Source organism: Lacerta agilis, chromosome 3, assembly GCF_009819535.1.
Source record: "Lacerta agilis isolate rLacAgi1 chromosome 3, rLacAgi1.pri, whole genome shotgun sequence".
In the NCBI taxonomy this organism is placed as follows: Eukaryota; Metazoa; Chordata; class Lepidosauria; order Squamata; family Lacertidae; genus Lacerta; species Lacerta agilis.
The window spans coordinates 57452383-57468764 of NC_046314.1; positions in this window are offsets into that span (position 1 = coordinate 57452383).

Sequence of the window (16382 nt, forward strand, 5' to 3'; positions counted from 1 at the left end):
GAGAATGGTTATGTTTTCTCTGGAATCCCAGATTTCAGAGAGTATTGAGATAGTCCAGAAAACATTGAATCATGACTGTAAACAACTCTGCATGCTTTGAAAGGGCAGACAACTCTGAGCCTCTGTCTGGTACATGCAGTATTGGCACAGGAGGAACTCTCAAAGTTGGCCTTGGCCCTCTGCAGACTCCTCGTGTTGGAGTTGCCCTGCTATTTTAGGATCAAAGAAGGCATAATTATGTTGCACTCACAGCTGATGCCAACATCTGAATGAGCAGTTTTATTTCCCACTGCTGTGTGCTCCATAAGAAGAAAGTCGTAGAGAGAAGCAGGAGAGGAGCTTACAGGAGAGGAAATTTGCAGGCAAAGTTCTGCCTTCCCACCCCTTACGTGGCATTGGAGAATAATTACAGAATGAAGACACAATAATCTTCTACCACAAAAAAGTGGGAAGGGGGTAGGGAGTATGTTCAGAAAAGCATGAGACAACATCAAAAAGTAACACAAGGCCACATAGAACATAAAAATAGGTAGTTTTCTTCTTTGTAGTCAGGTAGTGAGTAAGTGGTGCTCACTCCTGCTTCCTTCTTGCTGACAGGCTGTTGTTGTTGTTGTTGTTGTTGTTGTTGTTGTTGTTGTTGTTGTTGTTGTTGTTATCTGGATTTCTTACCTGCCCTTCAGCATAAGGTCCCAGGACAGGTTCAGCATATCAAAAATACAATATTAAAATTGGGGCAAATCTGTGTCATACTTTTAAAGCACGTTCAACAGACACGGAAAGTACTTGACTTCCCACAAAGGATCCTGGGAACTGTAGTTTCATTCTCACAGAGCTACAATTCCCAGGCAAAGTAGTTCCCAGGAACCTTTGGGGGAAGCCATGTGATTTAAGTGTGCATTGAATGTGCTTTAAATGTATGGTGTGCATCTGCCCTCAGTTATTCATTATTGTTATTTTTTTTTCTTGGTGGTTCTACAGCTTACTCCAGTAACCTTTCTGTAAGGAGTATTAATCATTGTTTAAGAATGTCCTGGTTATACAGTCTAGAGAATGACAGCTTTCCCCCCATTGTAATTAATATGCATTCCAAGTTTTGTGTCAAGGGGTATTGGGTTGTTTGTTTGTCTTTGTTGAGTTTAAACAACTCCTGTAGCTCATATTATGAGGAATACTGTGTGAATTATCCTGAGCATCCATCCATGCCTTATTTCAAATAATAAGCTTTATATTGCTTAGGTTTTATTCTGAGCCCCATCCTCCAATACCATGTATAAATGTCATTGCCACAACCTTTACAGCAGTTGCTTTGGAGTTTCTCGATCACCAAAGTTGCGACTTGTCTATTGCAATTTGTGGATTTATGTGTGATAATTGCTTTATCCCAATGCAAGGTGTGCACTCATTAATTGTTCTCAGGAGCTGGGTCTGGAGAACTGATTAGTTCAGTTATTCTTAGTTAATTGGTGGCAATCTGATTCTTATTGTGTTCTCTCTTTGCTTTTAACGCCCACGTTCATCTGTGTTTTGTTAAATGTGAAGCCTGGGATTCTCCGGTGCTTACTGAGATCTGGATTCCAAGAGCAGCAAGCCTCTGCCTCGGTGGTGCTGGCAGATCAGCCAGGATGTATACTTTTCTAGGTACAGCCGAAGGGATCTCCTTACCGCACTATTTAGAGAGAAAACAAGATACGTCAGAAGGTATTCCCTGGCCTCTCATGGGGGGAACTTCAGTTTCGCCTTTGGTTAAAAGATAAAGGCCTTTTTATTTTTAAGCACTGGGTGACATCAGATCTAAGTTATTTCTGGACACCAATAAGGACAGATTAGCAGTTCCTTTGGCAGTAATCTAACTGGGCTACTAAGCAAGGAGCTTTGCAGCTTTGTTTCCTTCCAAAGAGAAGACCTGTAAATCTTCTCCAGCTAAAGATGGAACTGCTGTGTCTGTGTCACCCTGGAGAATAAGAATAAAACATCCAAGCTTAGTTCACGTGGCTAATTATGGCAAGGAAACAGTTGCATAAATAAGATGGTACTCCGCTTTCTTGCTTTAGCCTCCACCCTCCCCAAGGTCTTATCTGCAGCAAGCTTGGGAAGGCTTTTTTTGCAGTGATAGCTGTGCTTTGTAAAAGGTCCCAACTAGCTAAGTACAGCAGCATTATATAGCTCAAGCCATTAATACATTTCCCATTTACTTTTCAGATGAAAACATGTGAAACGGGACGCCGGTGCAATTAATCAAGCCAAGAGCCAGTCCCAAGGCACTGCAGTTCAGTGACCTGGCGGGCAGAACAAATGAATTGGATCGATGTATTGATTCAAGTGCGGACCCTGAGATATCGTATTACCAGATGGCTATTTTAAACCTTTCTGTGGACTCAATTAAGCAGAGCTGGCTGCACTGTGCTTGGTTTGCCGAAGCATACAAAAATAGCCATGTGGAAGGGCTTTTGCAGGGCTACTGAAAGATTGCAAAGAGCGGAAGATAATCTCCAAATATACGCAAATGTGGATGTCAACTCAAAGTAATATTTCACCCCTGTGCCATTGATCTTCATGCTTGTTAGGCAATTTCAACAATAAGGTCTTGGTTTTACTTATTGTGCCCCTCTGGGAGCCACATCAAGCCTCTGGAAGGGGCTTTGAAGGCTCTTGCAATAGTTTTGGGATAGTGTAGACTTAATGCTTAACTATGGTTACTAATTACAGAGGTTTGCTGCCTTAACTCTTACTAATATCTCAAGTGTAGGCTGAAACTGTAGCTGATGAACTGAGCCTCCTCCTCCTTCTGAGCTTGTGAAGGAAGATATCAGCTTACTGTCTTGCATTTGAGATGTGAGGAAACTGCTTTAGCTGTGGTTTCTTTGATATAGATTGGCTTAAAACTTTGCTTCCTTCAAGAAACACAAACTATGGACTACAAACTCATTTCAAATCATGGTTTTATATTTTACCTACTCCTTCATTATGGCTTAGGCATTCTTCAGATGTAATGCTGAACTATGATGAAGTGTTATTTCCCCAGTAGTTGTCCGCTGATGAGATGTGCTCCACTGTTTCTCACACAATTCTCAAGGGTTTCTTAGTGGCTTTTATCTCTCTTCCCCCCACTTTTCTGAAGCCTATGATGGGACATCAGTGTCCTAGAGGAATCACATGCATGCATGGATGTACATACATGTAGATGCCCATGCAAACTGGATTCATATTATAGGCAATTCTCCTTGGACAAAGTGCAGTTGCAAATTCAGAGCCTTGAAAGATTTATCAAAGATAACAAGCTTTGCATGGATTTTTTAATTTAGAAAAAACAACACCAAACTGAAAGAGAACTGCAAAAGCATCTTGAACTTGGTAGATCATTTGGCCAAAGGGCAGCAAAATATTGTTCTATGTTATTAAAGGCCTGTAACTTTCCATCTCAGAGGCGCGTGCCTATCACCGGCAGAGAAATTACCGGTACTCTAATAGAGCATATCCTGATAGCTGCTTTGGATTTTTTTCAGTATGGGATTAAATTTTATTTGATACTCCCAAATGCCTTTACCAATATACATTCCTGTCAGACTGAGTGAATATTAGGAAACATTTCCCCCCTACTTCTGAAAGAAAATAATGATAGGATCTTCTGCTACAATTTAAGTTGGCATTTCAGCTTAGAGCTGAATTCAGGACACTGAACCTATGCTGAAATTACTAGTGCAAAAGGGGTACAGAACTCTGGAGATAGGATTTGTTGAATAAATTTGGGAGGCAACATGAAAAATTATCTATTGATAAGATTGGCTTCCAAGACATTACACCAGCACTGAGGGTACCCACGGGGTTATATTTGCCTTCCCAACAAACCTGTTGAGGTAGGTTGGGGTTTGAAATAGTGACTTGCTCAATGCCACTTACCTATTGAGCTTCATGGCTAAGCAAAGGTTTGAATCAAGGATTTAAGGAAATACATTTAACACTGTCCACTACCCCCCATGATTTTTATTTTGTATACCATTCAGACAATTCTCCAGACCAGGAGACAGTTTACAGCAATTCATACTCCAAAACAGGACACTTAAAATAGGGCAGCTGGTCTTTAGGACAGCAATACTGTTAAACTGGAACAAGCCAATATGATCTTCTCCATATGCCAGGGCTTTGCCATCTACATTGGCTTCCAGCCTGTTTCCAGTCCCAATTCAAAGTGCTTCATTTACATGAAGTCAGAGTGCAGCCCCCGATGGAGGAGTTGGTTGTAGTGCCTCATCACAATCCAGGATTTGCATGAAGTCAGGGTGGAGAATGGGAGCAAAAGCCGGTTGCACAACAGGAACGGCTGTGGCACGGAGGCACTACAAATCCAGTGGTGGCTGCATGATGGTGGACTAGAACAAATACAGCATGGAGAGAAAGATAAACAAACAAACAAACAAATAAATAAATAAATAAATAATAGAGGGATAATTTAACATGTTGCTTTGCTCTGGAAAGTTTGTGACAAAGTACATGATCAGTTTTGTCTTGGTTTCAATGGGGGCTTTTCTCCTAAATTTCACAGCTGTACCAGGTGGGGAACATTTGAGCGTTTTGTGTGTGTGTGTGTGTGTCATGGCTGGAGATAAACCTCACCTCCCTTTATATACACCCCACAGCCATAACCAGTTACCAAAACAATAGATACCCCCCATGCCCATTAGGCAGTGGAGGCTGGTCCATTAGGGTGAACGGGGAACTGCCCTACCAGCACCAGCCTGTGTTCCTCACCTGCCTGCCTTCTTACAACCATTCCAGGTGGTAGTACTGGCTGTCAGCTTCCTCCTCCTTAGTCTCAGTGTTGCCCTTGTATTACTCAGCGGGAAGAAGGATGGGGACAAAACTTGAATGAGTTGGCTCTGCTTCTTTTTGGCTCTGGCACCGCCTGCACTTTCGGCTTCCCGCCTGCTGCCTTACCCATCTCAAAGGGCACCAGCCACCTCTGGCATTAGGTATAACAATTTGACCCTGAGTCCTAGGCATGCTGGCACCCTTTGCCTTCAGCCCTGATTATTGATGTTGGCAGCTAGACTAAGGAAACACATGTCAGTTGTGTGCAGCACTCCCCGTGCTCCAGCATACATCTTTAACATTTGCTCATTCGGTGTGTAAAATTAGATTCAGGATTTCCCTTAATTACCGCCAGGAGCTTGAAGGCCACTTATGTCTTTTCCACCTGATCAATAACAGTCCTTTGATTAGTTGTGTTGAGTCATGGTGCCAAAAGTATATTTTTAATCAGCTTCCCTTATTCTGTGCTGGTGTCCTGCTAAGCAGGGCAGGCTAAACTGAGCCCTTGCTTCACTACTTCTCCAAAGGGTTATGTTTCCTTTTTTAAAAGCACAGGCTATGTGCATATTAGCAGCTTGAAACATAGCAAGGTCATTTCCCTTTACTAGTGCATTTCAAGCTGCATTCTTACGTTACTGTACAGATCAGAGGAGGGGCGGGGATGTCTTTGCCCAATGCAAGTTTCCCGATTTGTTTCCCTGTGCTGAACTCCCAACTCACTGAAGCTGTCATCTGCACATGTGTTGTCCTTTGTGCATACGCAAGAGTTGCCTGAAATGCACACACTTCAGCTTGATTGTGGCTGCCGTTTTCAAATTGGATGGAAACTGATTCGAGGGAATGCACATCAAACGCAAGTATTTCTCAAGAAGCTACAGGATACCTATGGATTGTGGCTAATCTCATGTGTACTTGGCATCAAACTCCAACAGTGGGAGTGAGCTGGAGCTGGTGAAAATGGTAATGTGTGCACAGCAACAAACAACACACTCCCCCCCCCGACATTCACACACACAAGCAACACAAGGAAAAACAGAGCAAATGATTCAGGCAGCTTCCCTGGGATTGAAAAGGATCATGTCACTGCCTGTTAGATGCGAGACTCATTATGAACGGAAGCATTAATGGATTAGTGAGTCATTTGTACCAGTTCATAGCTCTGGAACATCTCTCTGTGGTTTCCATTCCATTCCAGTTTAGGGATATTGTTCGCCTGTATATGTAAAGAGGATGATAGGATATTCAATTCTTATTTCTGGAGAAAAGATTAGCTAATCTTCCAAACCCCTTTCATGTTTCACTGCAAAAAAATGAGAGGACATTGCAACCATTTCTCGTAACACCATTCCCTGTTGTCTTTTCTGTGCCTACTAAAAGCATTCCTCTTTCAGGAAGCCTTCTAAATTTTTCACCCCAGTTGGTATATGTCTTGGATTTGAATTGATGTTCAATTGATGCTGTAGTTTTATTTTTGTTTTTAATTTCTTATTGTTTTTTTTTAAAAAAATGTTCCCATAGATGTAATTGCTTTAACTGTTTTTATATATGTAACTGTTTTATATACATTGTTATATTGTAAATATCTTTGGGATGCCTCATGGGAAGCGATTCGGAAATAAATAATAATGCACTAGTACTATGACATGAAATACAAAGCAGTCATGTTGTATTACATTGCATCACCAGAAACAAAGATTGCATTCTAAAACAGGAGTCGGGAACCTCAGCCCTGCCTCCAGGTATCTATGCTTGGCCTTAATTACTCTCCCCAAGCCACACACCCTTCCTAGCCACACCCTCTCCCAACAGACCACACCCTCTCCCCAGACCACACCCCTTACTGACCTCACTTCATAGAATCCTTGGGTGTGCTTGCCTGGCTGCAGTGTGTCCTTGAACTGTAACATACTGTATCTCTCCAACAACAGCACACCTGGTAAAATTAAAAACAGAACAAAATGGAGATAGAAAATATTTGGGCATTCTCACACTCCCCCCCCCCATGACAAACCACTGACTTACACCAAATTTACATCAAATTTTAACATTACAGCATTAGTCCTGATAGCAAGGATTGCTTGGATAGCTCAGTTGGTTAGAACATGATGCTGATATTTCCAAGGTTGCAGGTTTGATCCCCGTATCGGACAATTGCATATTCCTGCATTGCAGAGGGTTGGACTGGATGATCTTTGGGGTCACTTCCAACTCTACAATTCTATGATTTGATGCACTCTTGAAAACATAAGCATTTGGGTGGGCAAGTTCCCTCCATCACACAGCTTAGGTCAAAACAAAACATTTGCTGCTGCTGCTGCTACCCAAGCAATTCTGATTGGCAAGTGATGCAGCCCCACAATATTTCAGTCCCAGTTTTGGGCTCCACACTCAAGGCTGTGCAAAGATTTCATAATGCTATTTATAAATTGGTGCGGCTTGAGCAGAGGCTCCCGCCGGTGTGGCAGTTGGATAATTGTGCTGAACTGTGACACTCCATTAGTGTTCTCATTTGTGCGGGGGCATGCAGTACGCCTCTCTCAATTTGCTGCTTCAGGTGTGCACCAGAACAGCAAAGGCCCCTTGTGATTTTGCATTTCTTTATCATCCAGCTTTCCAAATCACGGTAAATAAGTTATGAGGAGGGAATGAACAGCTTGTGAGCATGAGGGGAAACTGAGGTCCTGCCTGATAAGTTTCTTACTATGTTCCCCCTGAGAATCGACAAGGACTCCTTAATGGCTTTGCTCATTAGAATGCAAAGCAACTCGCTGGAGGGTGGTGGTCTTGCCCAAAGAACCTGCTATGGCTTGCTCCTGCCTTTTGCTACCCAGAGCCAAGCGCAGCACTGCACAGCACAGCACACACTCCCTCTGAAGTGATCTGTGTCAGCAGATTCCTCGCAGCTGGCTTGCCTGCTGTGCTGCTGCAGCACTCTGAGCTGGCTGGCGGCATGCCAGGGGGGGGGGGAGAATGGGAGGCCATCACTTCACACTGGGGACCGTTGCCAGTAGCAAGCAGCTAAATACCTGAGAGAAGCTGGGGAGGAGGAGAAACTGGGGAGGATGAGCCATCAAAACCAGGCACTGGTTTTATGCAAGGCAGCTGTCAAAAGCTAATTTCTGGCTCAGCGCATGCAAAGGGCTGGAAACCAATGCAAAACTAGTTCACTCGTATTGTACTTACTGGGAGAAGGCCAGAATGGTGCAGCTGTCAAAGAAAGAAAATCCCATCTCTTTCCCTCTTTGTGCACCTTCAGTACAAATGCATATGATTAGGCTGTTATGCTGGCTGTGATCCCACCTGGACAGAGATAACTTGGCCTCTGTTATCAAAGTAACCTTTCAGATCTTGTTGGACTCCAACTCCCATCATCCTTGATTGTTGGCTATGCTGGTTGGGGCTGATGGGAGTTGAACAGCATCTGAAGGACACTGTATTAAAACAACTAAGGATGCATTTCCACATATCAAAGACATGGCCCCATTGAATTTAGTGACTTACTTCTGAGAAGACATGGTTAGGTTTGCAGCCTCCTCTTTCTTTCTTTCTTTCTTTCTTTCTTTCTTTCTTTCTTTCTTTCTTTCTTTCTTTCTTTTGCTGTTGCTCTAATAATGTCCCAACTCATCCATCTCTCATTATAAGGAGATGACAAATCCATCTTTTAGACTTTTTAGTGGAGAGCTTAGCTGATTCAATCTTCCTTCCTGTCCTTACATAGCATCTCCTGTAACACTCAAAGACAAAATACTGACTGTGGGCCTGGTCCAAAATGATTTATTTTCCTAACATGGAGCAAATACGGAGTTAAACGTGTCACTGCATGTACTTAGGAACAAGATTCAAGAGCTTTGCTCAGAATACTTGTAATGTGGAAGTTGGAGTAGGAGGAGAGAAGGGGGATTGCAACAGGAAGCCTCAGTCTTGATCTCTATAGGTGAATTATGTCTTGTGCAGAAGACCCCCATGTACACAAGTTGTACATGTATAGGCTCTGTACTGGATGCAGGTTTTGGGTTAAATGTACCAAACCTACAAACATACAGTTTGTACACACAAAGCTTCACTGCACAAGGAATTACAAGATTTGTAACACACACACACACACACCCACACACACCCACACACACACCTATTCTTGTTAGCCCTCTTTAGCTTTATAAAGGCAAGATCTATGTGCCTCAAATAAACATACTCTATTTCTGAAGGCTATGTGTAGACTTGCCACTGCAATCCTGCTTCACACCCCACAGGTTGAGTGTGTGGGAGACTGCAGTCAAATTTATTAGTCTGCCTGCTCAGGGCTCTTGTTTTCCATTATACAGCTGCCCATATTTACCTGAGCATGGCAGGTAATATATATCTTAATTTTATTTATTCCCTACATATTGCTGATCTTGCAAGTGTGGCACTCAGTATATAATATATAACTCAGTATATAAGGTAGTGAATGCACCCCTGCTCTCCAGCAACTCAGCAACCCTGCAGAAAAGTGGAAGGGGTTAATTAGCTAACCTATATATTTACCTGAATGTATTGTTAGTCCAGTGAATGTATTAAGTATAAAAGTGCCCCTGTTAAGCTTTTCTGTATGAAACTGCTCTGTAAAGCTGTGAACTTTGATCTGCATTGTACTTCTCTCTGGCAAGCTTTGCCTTACTAAGTGTCTGGAGATAAGAACAGTAGACCTTACGCAGAGAGTACTGTAGCTGTCCTTCATTGAGAGGAACTGTTGTCTAGGTCAAGAGATAGGATGGCCTTGCTGGAGTGCGCATGAACCAACTCTGGCTAAATGTCATTTGCCTTATATGTACAACAGGAAATGTTCCTTATATGGACAAGAGGAAGTTTTCCGAAGGTGGGGGGAATGAGTTGGAAAACTGTATAAGAACTGCTGGTAAACTGACTAACTTTTGTACTTGCTTGGCTATCTAAACACCCAGGTACCTCTGCATGCAGAAATTAAATCTTTCTCTCTCTCTGAAGCCAGAAGCCTCAGGTTTTTTTTTACTTCCATGTTCTCTCACCGGGCGCAACAATGGGAACCCGTAGGGGCAAATAAGGCTCCATAACGTGGTGCATTGGCCGGGAACCCTTCGCTGTTCCCCGGGATTGAGAAAACAGGGAGTCCGAGGCGTCGCTGCACAGCAGAAAAGGCTCTCCTGGTCTGGCGTTTGCTGGCCCCAAGCGCGCTTCCTGCCTGTTTGTGGGAGGGGACTGGCTCACCCCAGGGGGAGAGCCAAACTGCACCGTGGCGACGGGAGAAAGAGAAAGCGGCCGCAGGGGGGAAGGGAAGTAAGATCTGCAGAGGACAGGTAAGCTCCACAGGGGGAGCAGCTTCCCAGGGAAGGGGAAGCGCAGGATGCGATCGATCCTGCAGCGGCCGTGTGCCGTAGAGGGCCGCCGCTAAAATCCGGTAGTGTGCAAATAGAGTTGCCACCGGAGCCTGGCAGTGTGCAAATAGAGTTGCCGCCAGAAGCCTGGCCGTGAGCCGTGGAGGGCCGCCAGGAAGGGGGAAAAGAAGGGGGGTGCCCTCTCTGAAGAGAGAGAAGGGGGTTAAGAATTTTTCAGAGAGAGAAGGGGGTTAAGAATTTTTCTGTGATTTTACTCTGTGTATGGGAATGGTGTATGGGGACGCTCCAGTGGATGTATTGAGTGAATGAGACGCAGGAACTCAGTGTCCCTAGCGAAGCGGAGAGTGTGTGCATGAGAAAAAGTCTGGTTAGGTGGAAGGACTGTCCCAGGTTGAACCTGAGCTTGCTGAGATGGGGAATTGGAATTTTTGTTGCTGTGTAAAAATTTATGACTTGTAATAATTTTATGATTTTTCCTTCAGTATGTGTGTGTGTTGTATGAGTTCTGTGTTTGCAGTGATTGTGCAGTGTGATTTTTGTGAGTTTGTCTGTGTCTGCAGTGCCTGTGTGTGTGTTGGTCCCTGTTTGAGGCTTGCATTCATTTTGGAAAGGTGGGGCAGAAAGCAGCCCTAATCTGTGGGTTCCCAAACTCTGTGTTCCTAAAATTGTTTCATTTCTTGCTGCATTGCCAATGAAGTCTGGGAAGTCTGTTTTTTTCCGTGTATATGTGGCTGCACAATTTGTATTTGTTGTTTTGTTTTGTTGTCCCTTCAAGGAATCTGTTTGAACCCCAGGGTTTGGTGAGTGTGTTTTGGAAATTGTTTGTGTGCCAAGGTATGTCCCTTCAATAGAATGGGCTGTAAAAGTATTTCTCTGCAATGTTAAGGTGAATGTAAAAGTGTGTCTGAAGCATTGAAAGGAGGGCTGCTCTTGCAATCAGGAATGTTTGTTAGTTTGTTTTTAAAGCTGGTACAGTCTTATTTTGTTTCTTAATTGACCTTTGGTAAAGCAATGAGAGTGGGGAGATGGACAGAAACAGAGAGAAGCCTTAGTTTAAACAGCAAGGATTTTTCTCTTTGCAGCAGTGAATCTTGCAAAGGAAGGAAATTTGCCTCCCACAAGGGGGGGAAAGAAGATTATGTCTTCTGAGCAGTTTGATTGTTTCCAACAGAAGTTGATTAGAGGGAAAAGTTTTATTTTATATCCCAGGTTTTAAGTTTTTCAGGGAAGGTTTTGAAACAGAAGAAATGGCTTCTTAGCAGAATGTATTTTGGAATGTAGATGTAGGTTTGTGGGATGTAGAATGAAGGAGAAGAGAATGTTGAAGTAGAATGGGAAGGGGCTCATGGTTAGCAACTGACAGTGTAGCCCTGACAGTGTAAGTTAGGATTTGGAGGAAGTTTGAACCTCAGGAGGAAAAGGGGACAGAAATTTTTGGAATGATTGGAAGAAAAATTGATGATAAAGTGAAGGTATACATATCACAGAATCATAGAATCATAGAGTTGGAAGGGACCCCAAGGGTCATCTAGTCCAACCCCCTGCCCAGCAGGAAACAATATTGAAGGCAATACACCACCCTCCATGCCAAGGTTGCAGAGCACATCTAGGGGGGTGAATCCATTGTCCAAACCATGGAGAGGACCGCCAGGTTGTTGCCATGGAAGCGTGAGACAATGAGAGAGGCCTGAAGATGGCTCTGCTTCAGAGGTGGTATATATAGTAAGCCCTTCAAAGATTGTTTTAAAAAGACAGGAGTTTTTCCTATTGCCCTGTCCATAATTCGTTGTTACCTAAAAGAAGCCTGAAAATTGTCACTATTTGAATGAGCACATCAAGGGTTCAACTCCATTGTCCTAATGAAACACCGTTGTGAGGAGTTAGCAATTTTGCTAAGCTGGCCGCCATGTGTGAGATGATGAGAGTGACCAACCGATGGCTCTGAAGAGAGATAAATAGGCCAAGTTCTATTCTGTCTGACAACCCAACTCTGTCAGAATTTGTTCCCTACTGCCCTGTTTCCACCCTAAGTCCTCCTGAGGGTCAAAAATAGGTTGGTGGTGGTGAGTTAATTCTTGGACACAAGGTCCTGATAGGCTTGGTGAGGTGGTAAGTAGAAAATTAGGTACTGAGGATCAATGGCTGGTGCTTGGATGCAGGAAAACAGAAGAGGAGGGAAAGTTAGTTTTTGATATGGCTGTTGGAACTGGTAATATAATTGGGATGGAGAAATGGAACATTAGAAAAGAGAAGACAGTAAGAAGAGAATAGCTATACCCAAACACCCTAGATCACTTGTACAATGTTATATTGGAGAGGATTAGTTGCTAGGAGAATGTTCTGAAGGATGTCAAGATAGTGAGAATTGCAATGGCTCTAGTAGTGTGTCTGGAAGGTGATGTTGAAGAAATGGATCTTATTTGGGGGAAAAATTGTATCTTTCTGTTCCCTGACATTAGCAGAGTTTATGCTAAATTGGTCTGAAATTGTGGTGATGCTAATGATGATAGTGTGTATGATTGTATTGTGTATTTGTTTATATTTGTGTGTATTCTAAGTTTAGAGTGTTTGCATGGATTGGAAAAATGAACTAAATTATTATTCTGGGCCAAAGAAGTAGACCAAGCTATGGGATAATTATTGCGGAAGAATATTGTATTTCGAGGAGATAGTGATCCGGCATGGTCAGTAATATCTTGTGAGTGTATGGGAGGCTGTCCTTATTTGATTGGGTTATTCTAGCTTACCTCCAACAGGGAGGAGGACTGAGGTGTGATCAATATCGATACCTGTGAGGTTAATCTGTGAGGCAAAAGAAAGGCAGGAGGAGCCCAAGACACCACCCTCCAAGGGCAGATATAATCTCTGTAACGATCTCCTATTCTTTTAGCAGGTGCCCTAATGCCATGTAGCTTTGCTAAGCCAGTTTTATCCCTATGCAGAGACTCTGAAACCTAAGTGGCAAAGATCCTAAACAGTCTTTTTGGCAACACTGCCAGTGGTGAAAGTGGCTGGTGTCCGCCTCCTTATGTAGAGACAGAACCTGCCGCAGTGTGCTGAAACATCCTTTGAAGCTGGAGATCCAGGGAAGCAATAAAGGCCAAGAAGCAACAAACCTGCTGCCAAAGCGCATGCCAATAGAAGAAAGGGAAGGAAAAGAACACTGAATGGGAGGACTGAATGATCATATTGCCTTAATTTGTGTTGACCAGTTACCAGATAATGTGACCAGCTGAACAGTTTCTGTAATTAGTGTTAGGAATATTTGAAGTAAAAGATCCTTAGTTGTATTTGTTGTATCTGTTGATATTGTGTCCCCCATTGTTATTTTGCCTTTGTATTTTCTGTTTAATGCAATGCATGCATATAAAGTTGTGTCATGGATTCTTCAGCTCATTGCCCTTGCTAGAGAATATCAGTCATTTCCCAGGGACGCGCTGGAGAAAGAATTCCAGCGGTCCGAAGAAGAGGAGGGAATGGAAGGGGTTAATTAGCTAACCTATATATTTACCTGAATGTATTGTTAGTCCAGTGAATGTATTAAGTATAAAAGTGCCCCTGTTAAGCTTTTCTGTATGAAACTGCTCTGTAAAGCTGTGAACTTTGATCTGCATTGTACTTCTCTCTGGCAAGCTTTGCCTTACTAAGTGTCTGGAGATAAGAACAGTAGACCTTACGCAGAGAGTACTGTAGCTGTCCTTCATTGAGAGGAACTGTTGTCTAGGTCAAGAGATAGGATGGCCTTGCTGGAGTGCGCATGAACCAACTCTGGCTAAATGTCATTTGCCTTATATGTACAACAGGAAATGTTCCTTATATGGACAAGAGGAAGTTTTCCGAAGGTGGGGGGAATGAGTTGGAAAACTGTATAAGAACTGCTGGTAAACTGACTAACTTTTGTACTTGCTTGGCTATCTAAACACCCAGGTACCTCTGCATGCAGAAATTAAATCTTTCTCTCTCTCTGAAGCCAGAAGCCTCAGGTTTTTTTTTACTTCCATGTTCTCTCACCGGGCGCAACAATGGGAACCCGTAGGGGCAAATAAGGCTCCAGGGTCAAAGCAATCAACTTCTAAAGTCATAAAGGCTTTCCAGTGAAATAGCTTTGAGAAGCCCAAATGAAGTATGGGAAGGATTTCCTCCATCAGAAGACACTGGTGAAATGAACTTGTACTCTGGGGTGGTGGAGGAATAAGAACATCATGACACTTGCTTTTCTTTATTCCCCGTATTTTCTGCTGGTGGTATTATAAGTAGTAATTATAATGAGAATTAGAATTACAATGGAATATGAAATTTTTTTATAGGATTTCTAGGCTATAACCCTATACCAACTGGCCTAAGTCCTGTTCAACTCAACGGGGCTTACTTCTGAATAGACATGTATAGGACCACAATGTTCTTTTGGTGATAATACATTGCCAGTAGTTGCCAATGAGCAGGATGTTAATACTTGCTACATTTTTACCCTGTTGGTTGTTGTTTTTTTACACATTTTAAATGCTTTGATTTTGATCTGTCCTCAACCATTGATAGAGTAGCAACACACATTGTTTCAGAGTGAAAATTTAGGTTGATTCTACTGAGCAGCATTCATACACATAACTGCTTCTTAAAGTATCCAATTAGTTTTGTGCAGGGACAGTTCTTAATTTGCTCAGTACGCAATTAGATTAGAAGGGAGAAAAAAGAAAGTTTCACAAGTATCTAAGTCAAGACGTGTCATTTTTATTCAGGGTTCTCAAGGTCATGTACACAATGTTTCCCGGTCATCATTCAGAGCTAAACTGGAAGTCGGCTTAGATCATAAAGCATAGCAGGTGCAATCCGTTCTTGGCACAAATCAGAGTTTGCTGAGTCTAGTTTGCTAAAACTGTGGTTTCTGCAGTAGTTCAAGGGTGTACTTCCTTGTAGAACATATTTCAGTAGCTTGCTCTCAGGAGAACAGAGGAAGACAGATAGCCATGGGAAGAGAAAGGGACTCAGCCTACTTGGTAAGCACTGATGATAAAGGCATGGCAATAACAAATTTTAAACAGTAACTATGCCTTTGAATGGTATAAATAGGCAGATAGAAAGAATTCCTTAATGATGGAGGATGTGGATAATTGCTTTGGTTTAAATAAAAATAGGGGGGTCCAGCACAATTTTTTATTATTTTTCCTGAAAATTGCATTTAATACACATATAAAAGTGAAGGATTCATTCCTGACAAATATAATTGTGCATATGCCCCATGGCAATCAATGGGGCCTGCTAGTTGCAACTAACATCCTGTTCATTAGGACTTCAGCACAGGCAACTTTCTGTGGATTGTGGCTATATCTAAAAGCTCTAAAATCTCAGAACATTTAGATATAGCTGCAATCCACAGAAAGTTGGCAGAGTTTGTTTTCTGACGATGTAATCGAGTTTTTACCTAATGATTAATGCACAGCTTTAACACATGAACTCTGCACTCTACTCTGAAAGTCTTATTTAGTGCCCACCTCATCCCGCTGTTGTCCATATGTACCAGGAAACTCCACTGCCACTCAACCAGATCTATTCTCCTCTCTTTGGCCAGCAGGCAGATCTGTCCAATGTGCCATACAATTTGCTTTCCGGAATTCTCAAAAAAGAAAACAATGCAATATAAATGGTAATGTAAGCATGACTGCTTCCAACGTATTTTCTCCACCAGCTCATTTTTTGGTACCGCCTTTTATTCCCCCCCCAAACCCTTCTTACTGCAGAAGACACTTGGATGATATGGCTCCCCCTATCACTCAACCTCCCTGTTAACACCAAGGTAAAGGTAAAGGACCCCTGGACAGTTAACTCCAGTCAAAGGCGACTATGGGGTTGCGGCACTCATCTCACTTTCAGGCCAAGGAAGCTGCTGTTTGTCCACAGACAGCTTTCCGGGTCATGTGGCCAGCATGACTAAACCGATTCTGGCGCAACGGAACACCATGGCGGAAACCAGAGCGCACGGAAACCCCATTTACCTTCCTGCCGCAGCGGTACCTATTTATCTACTTGCACTGGTGTGCTTTAGTACTGCTAGGTTGGCAGGAGCTGGGACAAAGCAACGGGAGCTCACCCTGTCTCAGGGATTCGAACTGCCGACCTTTCGATCAGCAAGCCCAAGAGGCTCAGTGGTTTAGACCACAGCGCCACCTGCATCCACCAAACAGCCCCTGTACTATGCAGCAGTGTACAGGGTTTTATCTTCTTCTCACT